A 15,664-nucleotide genomic window follows, 5' to 3' on the forward strand; every position below is an offset into this window, starting at 1 on the left:
CGATGGGTCTTCACGCTTCTGTAATGACTTCAGGAGGTTAAATAAAGTGTCAAAATTTGACCTCTATCCCATGCCATGGGTGGACAAGCTAACTGAGAGATTGGAGAAGGCCCAGTACTTCACCATGCTGGATCTCACAAAAGGCTACTGGCAGGGTCCCCTTAACTGCGAAAGAGAAGACCGCTTTTATAACACCAGAGGGCCTCTATCAATATGTCGTCTTGCCTTTTGGATTACATGGAGCTCCGGCTACGTTCCAGAGGCTGATGGACATTGTGCGTCGGCCTATTTGGATGACATAGTCATTTTTATTACCGACTGGGATACTCATCTGTCCCAGGTACAAGCAGTGCTGGAGTCTCTTAGAATTGTGGGGTTAACAGCCAACCCAAAAAAGTGAGCGATAGGTCTCACCGAGGCCTGGTACTTAGGATACATGATTGGCCGAGGGGTTATCAAACCCCAAGTTAACAAAATTGAGGCCATTCAAAACTCGCCCAAGCCCTTAAGTACCAAACAAGTGAGGGCATTCCTTGGCATCATTGGGTACTACCGCCGGTATATACCCAATTTTGCTGGGAAATCAGCACCCCTAACGGATCTGCTAAAGGGGAACAATACAGTGATGGTCCGGTGGAGTCCTCAAGTGGAGGAAACGTTCCACTCTCTGAAGTCAGCGTTGTGTGGACAGCCAGTTCTCGTCAGCCCCGACTTCAAGAAATCCTTTATTGTCCAAACTGATGCCTCAGAGGTAGGCTTAGGAGTGGTGCTGTCGCAAGAGGTGAACGGGAATGAGCATCCAGTCTCCTATTTGAGCCGGAAGCTGACCCTGGCTGAGAAAAATTATAGCGTAGTAGAGAAAGAGTGCTTGGCGATTAAATAGGCCTTGGAGTCCCTGTGCTGCTATTTGCTCAGGCGTCAGTTTTGGTGTTAGGAGTCAGATTTCTGCCTGTCCTTTGCTGAAATCTAGATCCTCACATTCTGCAGTCTCCTGCGCTTTTCCTGCTGCAGAGGAGATTGCAGAGATTGCCCTGCGGCAACTCTCTTCACAGGCTAAGTCCTTTGTTCCCTCTTCTGAGCATGCTCATGGGATAAACTCCCATTGGAGTTCGGGAGTCAGGTGCTCAGGTCCTGAGTCGAATCCCATTGGCTCTTCCTGGAGCCTTGGATATTTCCGGAAGGTCCCATTCAGTTCCGCCATGCGCTAGCATATTCATACTTGCTGCTGTATGTTTGTTGATGGATGCTTGGACTGGTGAATGACTCATTTGAAACCCCCATTCCTCTGATACTACGTCTGTGTGAGTGTTTGAGTTCTGCCAGTAGCATCGCTAGCGCCAGCGCGCATTTGCTCCATCTACCACAGCAGCTTAGCGTCTGACATCGCGCCTGCATTACATGCGGTGTCACTAGGTGGCACTATCCACGCCGCGCTGCTGCCGTAGCAGCTTATTAGCGCGTTTGCAGTTGCAACGCTTTGCACACTTGTCTCCACGGTAGGTCTCTGTGGGTGTAGTGCTGTCATATTTTAACTACTCTGGTGACCAGTTACTGTCTGTGTGCTGCTGAATTCCTGTGCACCTAACAGGTTCAGTATACTTATATTTATTATTTGGCTATACGACTCTGAGTTCAACAGAGTCTGTGCTGTGCACTTTGGGTGTAGTTTAACCCAGTGCACACTACCGCCAGATTGCTCTGTCGTCACTTAGCTGCGGTTTTCCATCCTCCGCACGGTGGACCCCGAGTGGCGAAGGCACTTTATTTATATTTTTATTTAGTGCCTTCCGCCACTCCTAACATTTGGTTGGTAATGGACCACTCACCCCTCGTCTGGATGAGAAATGCAAAAGAGAGGAATGCCCGAGTCATGAGATGGTTCCTGTCCCTACAAAACTTCAGCTTCTCAGTGGAACATCAGGCGGGGAAATCACAGGGAAATGCAGATGCACTGTCACGGACACCCTGTATGGTGACAAATGTTCAACCCCACAAGTTTGAAAAGTTTGAACAGAGGGGGGTATGTGAGGCAGTGACCGGTGTCATATGTGAGGGTTGCTATGTGTCCCCCAGGATGTGCTCTGAAATGTATTAGATCCGCTGGAGTGCCTTGTGATCACAGCAACATGTCTGTGACTCGCAGGGCAGAATAAAAGTAAGTTTGAACCTGGTCAAGCTATTTGGACCAAGGAGTTTGTTTAGGAAAACCGGCTTTTATTTTTGAAAAGGACTGCAGGAAGGTGGTGGGGTCCGGTCCGTTTCCTCCAGCCCAGGTCTTATGTGTACAAAACCTACAAAAGACAAAATGAAAAAAACCCTGCTATAATTAAATAAGTAAAAAGCAAAAGTGCATTTAAATCAAACAGAGTTCTTAGTAATACTGTATTTCATCAAATATAGCATAAAAGCCGTCCCACCATCGACAAGGTGACTCTGTGGTTGGGGCAAAGGCTTCCCCTGACTGGTGTCCAGTGGTTGGGACCCGGTCCTTGTCTGCCCTTATTCACACAGACGTCAACTTTGACACATGATAAGGTTATTAATACTAGACAGTGTAGGACCGCCCCGACCACAGAGTCACCTTGTCGATGGTGCGACGGCTTTTATGCTATGTTTGATCAAATACAGTATTACTAAGAACTCTGTATGATTTAAATGCACTTTTGCTTTTTACTTATTTAATTATAGCAGGGTTTTTTTCATTTTGTCTTTTGCAGGTTTTGTATGCTTTTTGGCCATGTGAACATGCATTTATATGCTGCTTGTGTACCAACTCAAACCAAGCTCAATTTTTGTGGTTTTTCAGGTCTTATGAGTGGCCTATGGCCACAGGTTGGAAAAGGGAAAAAACCTCTATAGGGAGGGTTGATTTGTTCAGTGTCCCTCTGGTTCGGAAACAGAGCAGGTAATCTGCAGAGCACGCCCGGTGTGATTTAACACTGGGCCAGCGAAGCCAAAGGTACTGGCAACCCTCCCTGCATACCCGGAAGTACGTTGCTCATGGCAACTGCCCTGGACTGGCGTTTTGTTTACCTGGCTGCGATCTGGAAGATACAGCGTGCTGTGCACTGAGTGAGTTTTGTTGGACATTAAAAACTTTTTTGTTTTGAACTTGATGGGTCACTGCCTCATAACCGCACAACGTGGACACCACTGCTTTATGTTAGGCATCAAGTTTCCCCTACTGCACAGGGGGAATCTCAAGCCATGTCCTCTGCGGTTTCCCATTCCTCTTCAGCCGCAGGGATTCCGGCTCAGCAGAGGTGTCCATCCCGACATCTTGCCCAGGATAAAGCTAGGCGTCTGATTGCTCCTTCAGGCTCTGCTCCATGCTTGAATCAGCAAGCAGATGCTCCAGGGACTAAGTCCTGTATTTTGCCTACTGAGCATGCCCTTGGGACGACCTCTCATTGGAGGTCGGAGGTCACATGCGCAGGTTCCGCTCCTGCTCGGATTGGTCTGCCACTGGGAAGGTCCCGGAAGGACGCCACTATAAAAAGAGTCGCATGGCCACTTGGCCATGCGCTAGTATAGATTCTTATGCTAAAGGTGTGTATGATGATGGATGCATGTATCTGTGACTGACTCATTTGAAACTCCTACCCATGGTTGTGCCTGTTGTTAGGGTCTAGTGGTTACAGTCAGAGCCTGTCAGTGGCTAGGCTTTAGGCCACAGTGCTCCAGGTCAGCACCTCACGTAGTGCTATATTGTGCCATCCAGCACAAGGCACATAAGTGCCGCATCTACGGCGGCGCCGAGTGCTGGTGAGTCTAGAGGGACTCCGACCCTGTGTCTTGGGGCAGAGTCCTGTGACTTTACACCAGCGCTCACTTCGCCGAGCTCTGTGAGCTTAACAGGCTTCGGCGATTATATTTGGCGGTAGTGTGGTTCTGTGAGGCAACAGAGTCCGCCTCATACACACCGGGTGACGTTAACCCGCGTGTGTTCGTTTATTACACCGCCATATAGCATCTGCCATTACTTAGCTGCAGTATTCCATCTCTGCACGGTGGACCCCAGGCTGCGAAATCACCTCATTATTATTTTATTATTTGGTGTGTTCCGCCAGCCTAACAGCTTTACACATGCTTTTAGGATTGGCATGCTACATGGCTTCATTTTATAATTAAAGCGCTTGTGCAGGTTTGAGATGAAAGTGTGCAGTCATTCTAGGTGACCACAACTTTTTGAATTCTCACAGCGCATGCGCTGCACACTTTTAGGATTCTCCCGTGCACAAGTATGTGATTTGTATACTTCTGACCACATTCTGACATTCATTTTTATTGAGTGAGTCCATGTATGTCTAGTCGGCACAAGAGAATGCTGACAGCTAGCAGTGCGCACTGTAAGAATTCAGAAGTGTGCAAATCACATAGAATGACTGCAGACTTATCACAAACGTGGACATCCCCTTTAAAAATATGAGAATTAATATCACAAAAAACATTTACATCCAGGTACCTGATAGAATGATGTTGTCTCTGATTAAAGTTGTTCTCTTTTTTTTCTTTATCTTGTCCAGACACCAAGAAGAGATTTCTCATTCACAGCTTGTCTCTTTAGACTTCCATCTTCTCCAGTCTTCTACAGCACATATCCACACAATACCCTTAAAGATAGCAGTGTCATTATAATGCTCCTGATTAAAAATATCTGTCCTACGCTGAGCCCCTGAATAAATAATTGCCCATCACTATATTCCCTCCACAAAATATGACCCACACACTGTCCCTCTTATGATACATGCCCTCTACACTTCCTTCTTTCCTTACGGGATCGCTCTTCACGCTATCCTCTCACACTATATTCTCCCTATAAGGCTTAGTCTCTATACTGTGCCACCTCATCATGCTCGCCTTCATTTGTATACTGTCCCCTCCTGCTACCCCCACACTACTCATTCTTTATTCTGTGATCACTTACACTTTTCTCCCACCCATACTGTCTTCTTTCATTACTCCTCTCAATATTTGTCTCACATATTTCACCTCATACAATACCCTCTCACTCTCCATACTGCCTCCTCATACATCCCCCCCCGACTCCCCATACTGTGTCTGCACACATCCCATCACCCTCACACCCTGTACTGTATCTGCATTCCTTTTTTACCTCGCAACTCATATTGTGTCCCCCTACTCACCATACTGTCTACATCTATCCCCCATACTATTTCTTCATACATGACCCCATCTCCCACCTTGCACCTCAAACTGTGTCTTCAAATTTCTCCCGCTCCACATATAGTGTCTGCATCCGTTTCTTGCTCCCCAAACTTGTGTCCTCAAATCTCCCCCACCACTCCCCACTAAATCTTCCTCATCACAGTAAATCTTTTCCATCCTACATCTCCCCTGTTACATTACATTAATCTTTGGTATCTTCAGCACTGGAGCCCTAAAGGTACTGTTACACTTAGCGATGTACCAGCGATCCCGACCAGCGATATGACGCGGTCAGGATCGCTGGTACATCGCTAAGTGGTCACTAGTGAGCTGCCACACAGGCAGATCTCACTAGCGACATCGCTGGGGACAGGGGTCGCTACTTACCTGTCACACCAGGCGATCCTGCGTCCTCCCGCCCGGCTCCACGTGCCGCTCGTCGTCACAGCAGGAAGCGCCGCAGGAAGCTGACGTCGAGAAACAGTCCAGCCTGTTCTCGCGCGATCAGCGATAACCAGCGGGGGAGCGGTCGGAGGTAAGTGTTAGACACAGCGATATCGCTAGCAATATCGCTATAACGTCACTAGTTATAGCAATATTGCTAGCGATATCTCTTAGTGTGACATGCCCTTTACCAACAATGTTCTTCACGCTTCTGTGCACAAGCTAGTGAAATCAGCAGCGTAATCACATGACCTGATTACACTACTGATGTCGATCTGACCCAGGGGTCAGAGTTTCAATTGTCCTCAAGTATGAAAGACCCAAGTACAATTGATCACTGGACTCTGGGAATCGGCACACTGCACCTTCTCTGAAGTGGCTGTCAGCTTGACAGCCGGCTCAGAGAAGGGCCAACTCCCAGTGAAGGGGAGACAAAATGCAGCCATCGGGGGAGATACCTGAGTCCACCGCATTAGGAGGGCAGACTTCAGCCCCCTGCCGGCTGCACCTGGAGTAGATGATCCGCTTGCCCCTCCCCCTAGAAACGCCTCTAGTTGTAATGGCCAGTATGTTGTAGTGCCTCATGCTTCTGGAGAAATGCACCCGTAAATTAGGTGGGCTCTCAGCTGCAGAAATTATAAACGTGGATGCTAAATAAGGTTTAGGCACAATGATTCTAAGAAGGGAGGTAAGCATTTGGGAGCACAGAATTTGCTGAATTTCTTTTGGGGAGTGAGGAGCCATTTAGCTTTTCCAGAGATTTTGTGCTACCAGTAGTGTAGAAGCCTCCTACATTTCTATTGACAGATGACAGACCTGAGTAAGGACTTTCTTGTGGATTATTTTGAAGCTTTTGTTAAGAACATTTTACATAACATTTGGGATCAGATTTATCCTGTGCTCTACGCTGATCCGTTACATCAGGGTTTTCATCTATATCTGAGTGATGTAATTCAGATGAAACTCCCTTAATTCACTATAATAAGACAGCAGAGTTACTCTGGACTCTGGTCTATTTTCAGCAGTGGCCTTCTTTTCAGAAGTTCACAAAACTGTGGCTGACGCACTTTTATGCACATCTAAAAAGACGAACACCGCCAGATTAAAGGCCAGACAGTGTCTCCATCTACTTCTTTATAGGGAATCTTTCATCAGGGGTTCCGTCGGAATCAAGTATTAAAGAAATTTACATGGAAACTCCAGTGTAAGTGCTCGGTGCCCCAATGCAAAAATATGCAAATGTGCGCCAAGCCTTACTGTGACTTTTGGGAGACAGAAAGAACAATTCAACTACAGGTGAAGAATTGATTTTATTTATCTATGCCATTCCTCTTGCATAAGTGATTAGACCACTTTATTCTTTGGATCGGTGCAATTACAATACCAGATTTATATTGGGTTTTTATGTTTGGCTGCTGTCATGCATTAAAAGACGCTTACTTTTTTGCATCACCATATTCTGATAGCTATAATTTTTCGTTGTTTCTGTCAGCAGACTCTTGTGAAGGCTTGTTTTATTGGTACCTTTTTCAGGCAAATAAAATTTTTCGATTGCTTTCTATTCCAATTTTTGGGGGGCAGAATGAACAAACAACAGCGCATACAGAAATTATTTGGTGTCTTTTTTATGCCATTCCACGTTGATAAGGCTAGTTTCACACTTGCTTTTTTTTGCAGCGCGTTTTTCCCGCAAAAAAACGCATTGAAAAAACGCATACAAAAGCATACAACTGCTGCGTTTTTTTCATGCATTTTTATGAGCATGCATGAAAAAAACGCAGCGTTTTTATGCGTTTGTATGCGTTTTTAGTGCGTTTTTACCGCGTTTGCGTTTTTTTCCAACATTAGGTGGCCCCTCACACTAACCTAAACCATGACTTTACTAACCCTAACCCTGACCCTAACCCTAACCCTGACCCTAACCCTAACCCTGACCCTAACCCTTAACCAAATCATACTTAACCCTAACCCAAACCCTAAACCCTAACTAACCCTAACCCTGACCCTAACCCTAACTCTGACCCTAACCCTTAACAAAACCATACTTAACCCTAACCCTAACCCTGACCCTAACCCTTAACCAAACCATACTTAACCCTAACCCTGACCCAAACCCCAACCCTAACCCTGACCCTAACCCTAACCCTAAACCCCTTAACTAACCCTAACTCTAACCCAAACCCCTAAATTCCATGGTTAACAAAAAAAAACGCATGTGCAAAAAAACGCATACATGAGCATGGCAGTGCGCACATATGCGCATCCATAGTCTATAATGGCCATTTTTAGCGCAAAACGTGCGCATATGTGCGCATGCGCTTTTTTGCAGGGCCAAAAAATGCAACATGCTGCGTCTGGAAAATACAAACGCACACCCCAAAAAAACGCAGCGCATGAAAATCGCATACATGCGCTTACCAGCGCGCAGGTATGCGCACCCATGTTAAATATAGGGGAAAAAACGCATGCGCACATATGCGTTTTTTTCCAGCGCTAAAAAACGCAAATGTGAAACCAGCCTAAGGCTGCGTTATTCTTCGGGTCAGTACAACTGCAGCGATAACACATTTATGTAGTTTTTTTATGTTCTGGCGCTTTTATACAATAAAAAATATTTTATATAAAACTTTTTTTGCATCACTTTATTTTGAGAGCTAATAACTTTTTTAAATTTTTCTACTAATTGAGCTGTTTGATGACTTGTTTTTTTGCAGGGCAAGATGATGTTTTTCAGACGTGGCTATACCAAGTGTGTACATTTTTGTTTATTTTCTTCAAATTATTTATGGGGACAATTTATTTTATTTTTTTATTTATTTTTTTCAGTATTTTTACAGCTTTTTTTTTAAATAGTCCCACTATGGGACTTTGTCTTTCAGCACTCTGATCGCAGTTACAGTGTAAAGCATAGCAAATCAGGAGCATTGCTATGCTTTGCAATGGTCAGTGCTGCGCTGACACAAGTTAGTTATATCATGCACTGCACATGATCTAACTAGTAACAGTAAGTACTTACTGACCTGGATGTATGCATACATCCAAGCTTGTGCAGGAGGAAAAGTCAATAGGTACAGGTGGGCTCAAATGTGCATCTAATGATGAATCCATCCCCGGCCTGCTTTCCATTGCTCTGCTTCTATTATGGAACAGTACAACTGGCTGTTGCTCGCTGTCCTACATAATGGATAATGCCTCATGCACCATGCGACATCTCATGCTTGCTCAAAAATATTGCGTTCACAACTGCGGGCAAAGCCGAAAAACAGAAGTGCGAATAAACTGGCAAGCGTAGTTCCGGTGCTTGAGCCGGAAGTATGTGTGTTGGTGCATGACTTCTGTTTTTCGGCTTTGCCCGTAGTTGGGCAAAGGGTATTGCACATGTGCGAAACGCAATATTTCTGAGCAGGCGCGAGATGTCGCACAGTGCAAGAGGTGTCACCCATGAAGTAGGACAGCGAGCAACAGCCAATCGGAGTGATGTAGAGGCCTGAAACCACGCCCATCAGATCAGACTGAGAAGAATACCATACAGCGCGGGAGACATTAAAAATCATTTTCGTGAGTATGCAATAGGTTTCAGGGGGTTCTATAAGGATTTAGGGAATGCATAGCAGACGCTGAATAAGGTGATATTTTTAGCTGCTATGTAACAAAACTGGTGACAGGTTCCCGTTAAAACTGCTGCCCATCCTGATATGTGACTAGGACAGGCTGCTGTTTGAATTACCTGACGCATCTTTTTAGTACATTCTTGGAGAACCTTCTTCATATGGCCAGTGGAGAATTAAATGGTACATCGGTGTGACCCAAAAGCTTTTATACCTTTTCCTCTGCTTGTATTATATCCTGCAATTCAACAGTATTATAGTATATAATGTAAATTGTGGTCTCCTATGAAGTTCTGCCTATAGCTGTACTTTACAACACTACCAAGGTGGCAGCTGCAAGTGTGGTGCCCTACGTCTTTACTGCCACAAAAGGGTTAAATATGTACTGTTTTGTATGTGTTTTGTGAGCAATGGGAGTTATGCTTTCTCTACTAGAGACCACAACACACACAATTTACCTCACTCCCTTACCTTTCTGAAGCTTAGAGCTTTGCAGACATACCCTAACTGGGAGGGGGAGGAGTCGAGTTGTTTTTCAGTGAGGAAGAAGGAGAGAATGGAGAACACTCCTGGAAGCCATGACATGTGCTTCCTCCAGGAGCAAAGCTAAGAAGAATCAGGGAGTCAGCCCCTAGGACATCCATGCTTTCAGAGCAGGGTGATAAGCTGAGAGACTGTGTGGGTTTATACAACCAACAGCAGAGTGTTTTCCCTGGGAAGACTGCAGCAAACTAGGATCAGTGAAGGATTGTGCAAGAAGGAACTTGAGCTTCACACAGGATCCAAGCTGCAAGTTGCCAGAGGAGGAATACACAGTGAGTAGTGGCTATACTGGAAGTTCCAAACTCGGGGAAGCCTTGGTCCCAGAAGGGATTAGAATAGCAGGAAGCTTACACCGAGTAACAGCAAAGTGAAGGATAACTCCCATTCTGCAGAGCAGACTGTAACCTGGTGGGATTTGTAATATATATCCCCTAAACTTCACCTGAACTACAGTAAATGATAGTGACTTTCCTTGTCTCCTGCCTGATTACTCCGTGACTTCTACTTCCATCACAAACTCTGGGGGTCAGCCATGGTTGGAGAGGGTTAAACATCTGCACTGCCATCACCATCTACTGGGGGGATCATCTGCAGTACCGGCTATACTACAGTCGAACACTCCAACTGGCGTCACAAATCACTACATAAACTTTATCCCTAATCAATACTACCCTTTTACATGACCACCTGGGGCCATGGACCGGGTCACTGCCACTGTGACACATCCCTTTAAGACGACCCGCCCGGTACCGAGTATCCCAAGGCCTCGAGGGCGCGTCACAAGCACTTTCTCCATACCTGATGGCAATCCATTAAACCCTGTGACTATGTTGCAGGGGGTTGCTGGCAGCTGGTGTGCACACATTTCATTTAAATACTATTGTCAGTGTTTGACATTGGTATCTAAAGTGGTTACATTAGTGATTGGAGCTTGGCTCCGACTGCTGTTGTTAGTGACAGATGCGACTATGTAGCATAGCTGGCATCTACCATCTCCTGTGTGGAGAGAGCTCTAGCTCCTGGGCCTCTCCCCCTTATGAAACATGATGTAAATGTACAGTTATGCCCATATGCACCAAGGGTTAGGTGACTCGCAGATGACATCTTCTTTGATTATCTTTGAATATTGTTGTTGTTTTTCTTTTTTTTTGCATATTGTCCAGACCTTCGTGATGACTTTTCACTGCTGTCACTCACCTGTGCAGAATTTGTTATACAGATGTCTTCAGCTCCTCGTTTTGTCAGCACATTTCCACACTGTGCCCCTGAAAGTAACAGTATTGCACAAGGTGTCCCCTGAATAAAAGTGTCCCACACTTGTTTGGCCTTGTATAAAACATGCACCTAAATAAAAATATGCTCTACTCTTTACCTCAAATAAAATGCCCAATATTGGTACCCTGAATAAATAAGTGACTCACACTGTCTTCTTTAAAGCACCACTCCAGCAGATTTGGGGTTTTTTACTGTTAGAGTGGTGCATCAAATCTTAGTCCCCTGTCCTCTGCTTGACACTCACTTTGCAGTGTCTTCATCTGTTATCAGTGCTGCTACCATCAGTTTCCGGCAGTTGGTAACCTGCCGGTAGCTCCAGTGTTTCATGGAGTGATCGAGAGGTCACTAATCAGTGTAAGTCTAGGTGAGCCTTGTTCTGGCTCTCACAGACTTGTATTGTGCTCTCGTAAGGTAGGTTCTGACTTCCGGCCAGTCATAAGCTGTGGCGCAGCAGGGTTGGAGCGTCACCGAAAAAAGGTGAAGCTGCCGTTGGGTGAGTATGAGCGGAGGGGCAGAGGACTGAGGTTTAAAGCTCCCCTCCACAGATGAAAAAAACACACGCAGGCATGGTGCTTTTAGAAAACATGTTCCATATTGTGCCTGCATAAATATGTACACTAAATGTGATCGTGAATAAAAAATGTTAGATTAATTTATGTTATTGGTTTTTTAATAGTTTCTAATAGGTATTAATAAGGAAAAGTGAATCTTACAATAAAATATAGTTCCTAATACTGTGTATGATACTTTGTTACTTTTGGGTTTGACATCCAGAGTTGATCAGCTGTCTGAAGGAGCCATGATGTTTATTCCTCTCATTGTTTGCACAGATCCATAATTAATAGCGGCTGTCCCAAGTATTGTGCTTCACTACAACTGTTTCCCATTCAAGTGAATGGGACTGATCTGCAATACCAGGCAATAAGGAGAATGCCACAGTAGCTGGATAAACGGTTATCAGTTTGATAACCAGATTGGGGTGCAAGTGCTAGCACCTCTGGCACTGTGCGGGGGTCGAATAGCAGATGTCTTTTAAAGAGTAACTGTCATTTTATTTTTTTCCCCACAAATCAACAGCATGTGTGAGCATAAGAAATGTTCTAATATATCTCTGCAGAAAAATCTTCTTTCTCCTCATGGACTAATATGCAAATCTCAATCCATAGGTTAAATCAGTTTTCAGTAAATACAGACTTTCACTTGCAACTCAAACATTCTGCTGCAAGTTCTCCTGATACAACTGTTACACACAGGGCATACTGAAAGAGGCCAGCAAGCCAAGACAAGCCCTATGAGGGGTTCTCCGTTTCTGTATAAATAAAGCCTATTTACTGTAAAAAGCAACAAAAGAAAGAGGTATTTTTTCAATCAGATTTAATCCAGGTTTCCATACATGTTAACAACAGGGAAAATAAACAATTTCTTAGCATAACTACATTTAGGCCGGAGTCACACTACTGTATAACACGGCCGAGTGCTGTGCAATAAAACATCACATAGCGCTTAGCCCAGTGTAATTGAATGGGGCAGCTCAGATCTGGGATTAATTTCTCATGGCGATTCAGCATGAGAGAAAAATGGCAGCACGCTGCGATTGGGAGTGTGACTACGTTCACACGCACCAATACAAGTCTATGGGTGTGAATGAAACATCGGACTGGACTCGGATATCACCCCAATGTAGTCCGATATATGTTGAGGTCAAGTCAGGCCATGGAGGAGATGGAGAAATTGCATTCTTCACCTTCTCTGCACATGTGGTGCGATTCTCTCATGCGAGATGAGCGGCGCACAACGCACTGATCACACTCGCAGCAGAGCTGGAGCCGAGGGTCATTAGCATATTGCATCACATGTTATACGCTGGTGTGATTCCAGCCTAAGCCCACGTTCACACTCTCAGTATTTGGTCAGCATTTTACCTCAGTATGTGTAAGCCAAAACCAGGAGAGCAACAAACAGAGAAAAAGTATAATAGAAACACGTCACCACTTCTGTGTTTCTCACCCACTCCTGGTTTTGTCTTACAGATACTGAGGTAAAATACTGACAGAATACTGATAGTGTGAACGTGGTCTAAGTCTCAAACTATTGAACAAAGGTCAACATATTTGACTCTAAGCAATTCTTTTCTTATTTAAGCTGCAACTAATGCAAAATAATTCAAATTTCCTTATTAACTGCTAAAAAGTATTTAACAGACTAAGCCAAGTGTATCAGAATTTTGGAACAATTTGCAGTAAAAAAACCCCTAGTATCTAAAACACCAGATTTTCTGTGTTTTAGATACTTTTTGCGCCTCATTAGACACTTTTGAAAAGTGTTTGGAAAAGGGAAGGCGAATTCAATTAATCAAAAAGGTCCAAGGGTATGTGCACACGTTGCAGATTTTGCTGCGGATCTGCAACAGTTTCTGCTGCGGTGTACAGTACCATTTAAGGCAATGCAAAATGAAAAACGCAGTGCCCATGGTGAGGAATTTTCTGCGCGGATTTGATGTGGTTTTAAATCCGCAGCATGTCACTTCTTTGTGCGGATTCCACAGCGGTTTGGCACCTGCTCCATGACAGGTGTCAAACCGCAGGCTAATCCACAGATAAACTGCAGGTCTTTTGACCTGCAGATTTGCCTGCGGATTTAGACAAATCCGCCTGAAAATTCCGCAGCAGAATTTCGAAACGTGTGCATACACCCCAAGGCTCGCCATGATATTTAAACCTCAGTGTCATGTTGAATGCAAAGATAATTGAAAGTCACCAGAATAGTGAATTTGTAACCCTAAAGTTTCTACACGTACACTTTGTTATGGTGCAATGGCTTATTCAGAGGACAGTTTATTGCATATGAGTTCTATGCATGTTTTATTGTGGCTAAAAGTCTAACCTATTGTAGTTTATGTAACAGTGTTTTTGTGGACAAAGTGGTCCTCCTAAAATCTTGGAGATGTGTCCCATTTTGGTCTGAGATACAAACCAAACTCACCAATGCAAGTCTATGGGTCCATGAAAAGAATGTCCAGAACTTGGATATCATCCGTGTGCTGTCCGATTTTAAGAAGCTTGAGAAACCTCCAGCAGTTATTTAGTTTTTTTCTTATAAAATGCTGAATCCCCTATGGCCAAAACTGACAATCTGACCAAACTCACAGGGGGTGATTCATCAAGACCATCATCCTCTCGCTAGTCTTGATAAGGGGGCATTTTGGAGCAGACGCTCCTGATTCATTTATGCACATCTTAGGCTAGTTTCACACTAGTGTTTTGAGGCGCAGCACATGCTCGCCGTGAAGCTCCGCCCCCTGCTGCGCCTCCGGGCAGCTCCGCCTATGGGCGCATGGCGCTGCATGTGCACCCTATCTTTAGCATTGGGTACGCAGGCCATGCACAGGTATGCTTTTGCCGATGCATGCGTCCTTTTGACAGTGCGCCAGCCACACCAAAATGCAGCACGATATGTTTGTCGCAGGTCGGAGCACCGTCAAAAGGACGCACGCGACGGCAAAAGCCTACCTGCGCACGGCCTGCGTACCCAATGGTAAAGATAGAGTATGCAGGTCATATGCAGCATCATGCACTCATAGGCGGAGCTGACCGGAGGATGCGCAGCATTTTTAACCGCTAAGCGTTTCCTTAGCAGTAAAAAAAGCATCCACTGGCACAAAAAGGCCAAAAAGCATTAAAATGATTGGGAAGCTCCTTTTAAGCATTTTTTAAGCGGTTTGACCCCTAAAAATGCTTCAAAAACGCTACTGTGGGAACACAGCCTAAATGTACACAATGAAAATAGAACAACACAGACACCATACAATTAAAAAGTGCACTCTAGGTTCACCCTACAATGTGGGCCCTTATCTCAGTTCCTGCCTACTAGCAGACGTTGGCAACCTAGTTAAGGCCGGTTTCACATTAGCGCTTTTTCAGCGCGCGCACGGCCGGGGGTAGCTCCGCCCCCGAGCCGGCTCTCTGCCCGGCGTGCCCGCCCCTTGCTTGTAGCGCCGCCTACTAGCGGACAGCGGCGCCTGCGATCGGCGCACCCTATCTTTAGCATAGGGTGCGCAGATCGTGCGCAGGCCGTGCGCTAGTTGCGCTTTGACCTGCGCTGCGCACTTTTGACGGTGCGCCGTGCGCGCCAAAATCCGAAAAGTTTGATTTTGGCGCGAACGGCGCACCGTCAAAAGTGCGCAGCACAGGTCAAAGCGCAACTAGCGCACGGCCTGCGCACGATCTGCGCACCCTATGCTAAAGATAGGGTGCGCCGATCGCAGGCGCCGCTGTCCGCTAGTAGGCGGCGCTACAAGCAAGGGGCGGGCACGCCGGGCAGAGAGCCGGCTCGGGGGCGGAGCTACCCCCGGCCGTGCGCGCGCTGAAAAAGCGCTAATGTGAAACCGGCCTAATTCTGTATGAAAATGACGCCCCTGATCTTCGGCGGCTGCTCCTAGCTGCCCTGGATATCCCTGTGGATAAGTGCAAACAATCACCCAATCACACAGTCTTGGGGATGAATGAAAGGAAATATAATTCTGTATTTCGTACAGAATTAATAAGGTGCAACCTCCACTGGTAGGCAGGAACTGAGTTAAGGGCCCACATTGTAGGGTGAACCTAGAGTGCACGTTTTAATTGTAT

Source organism: Dendrobates tinctorius, unplaced genomic scaffold (assembly GCF_039654945.1).
Source record: "Dendrobates tinctorius isolate UK_male_01 unplaced genomic scaffold, ASM3965494v1 ptg000132l, whole genome shotgun sequence".
Classification (NCBI taxonomy): Eukaryota; Metazoa; Chordata; class Amphibia; order Anura; family Dendrobatidae; genus Dendrobates; species Dendrobates tinctorius.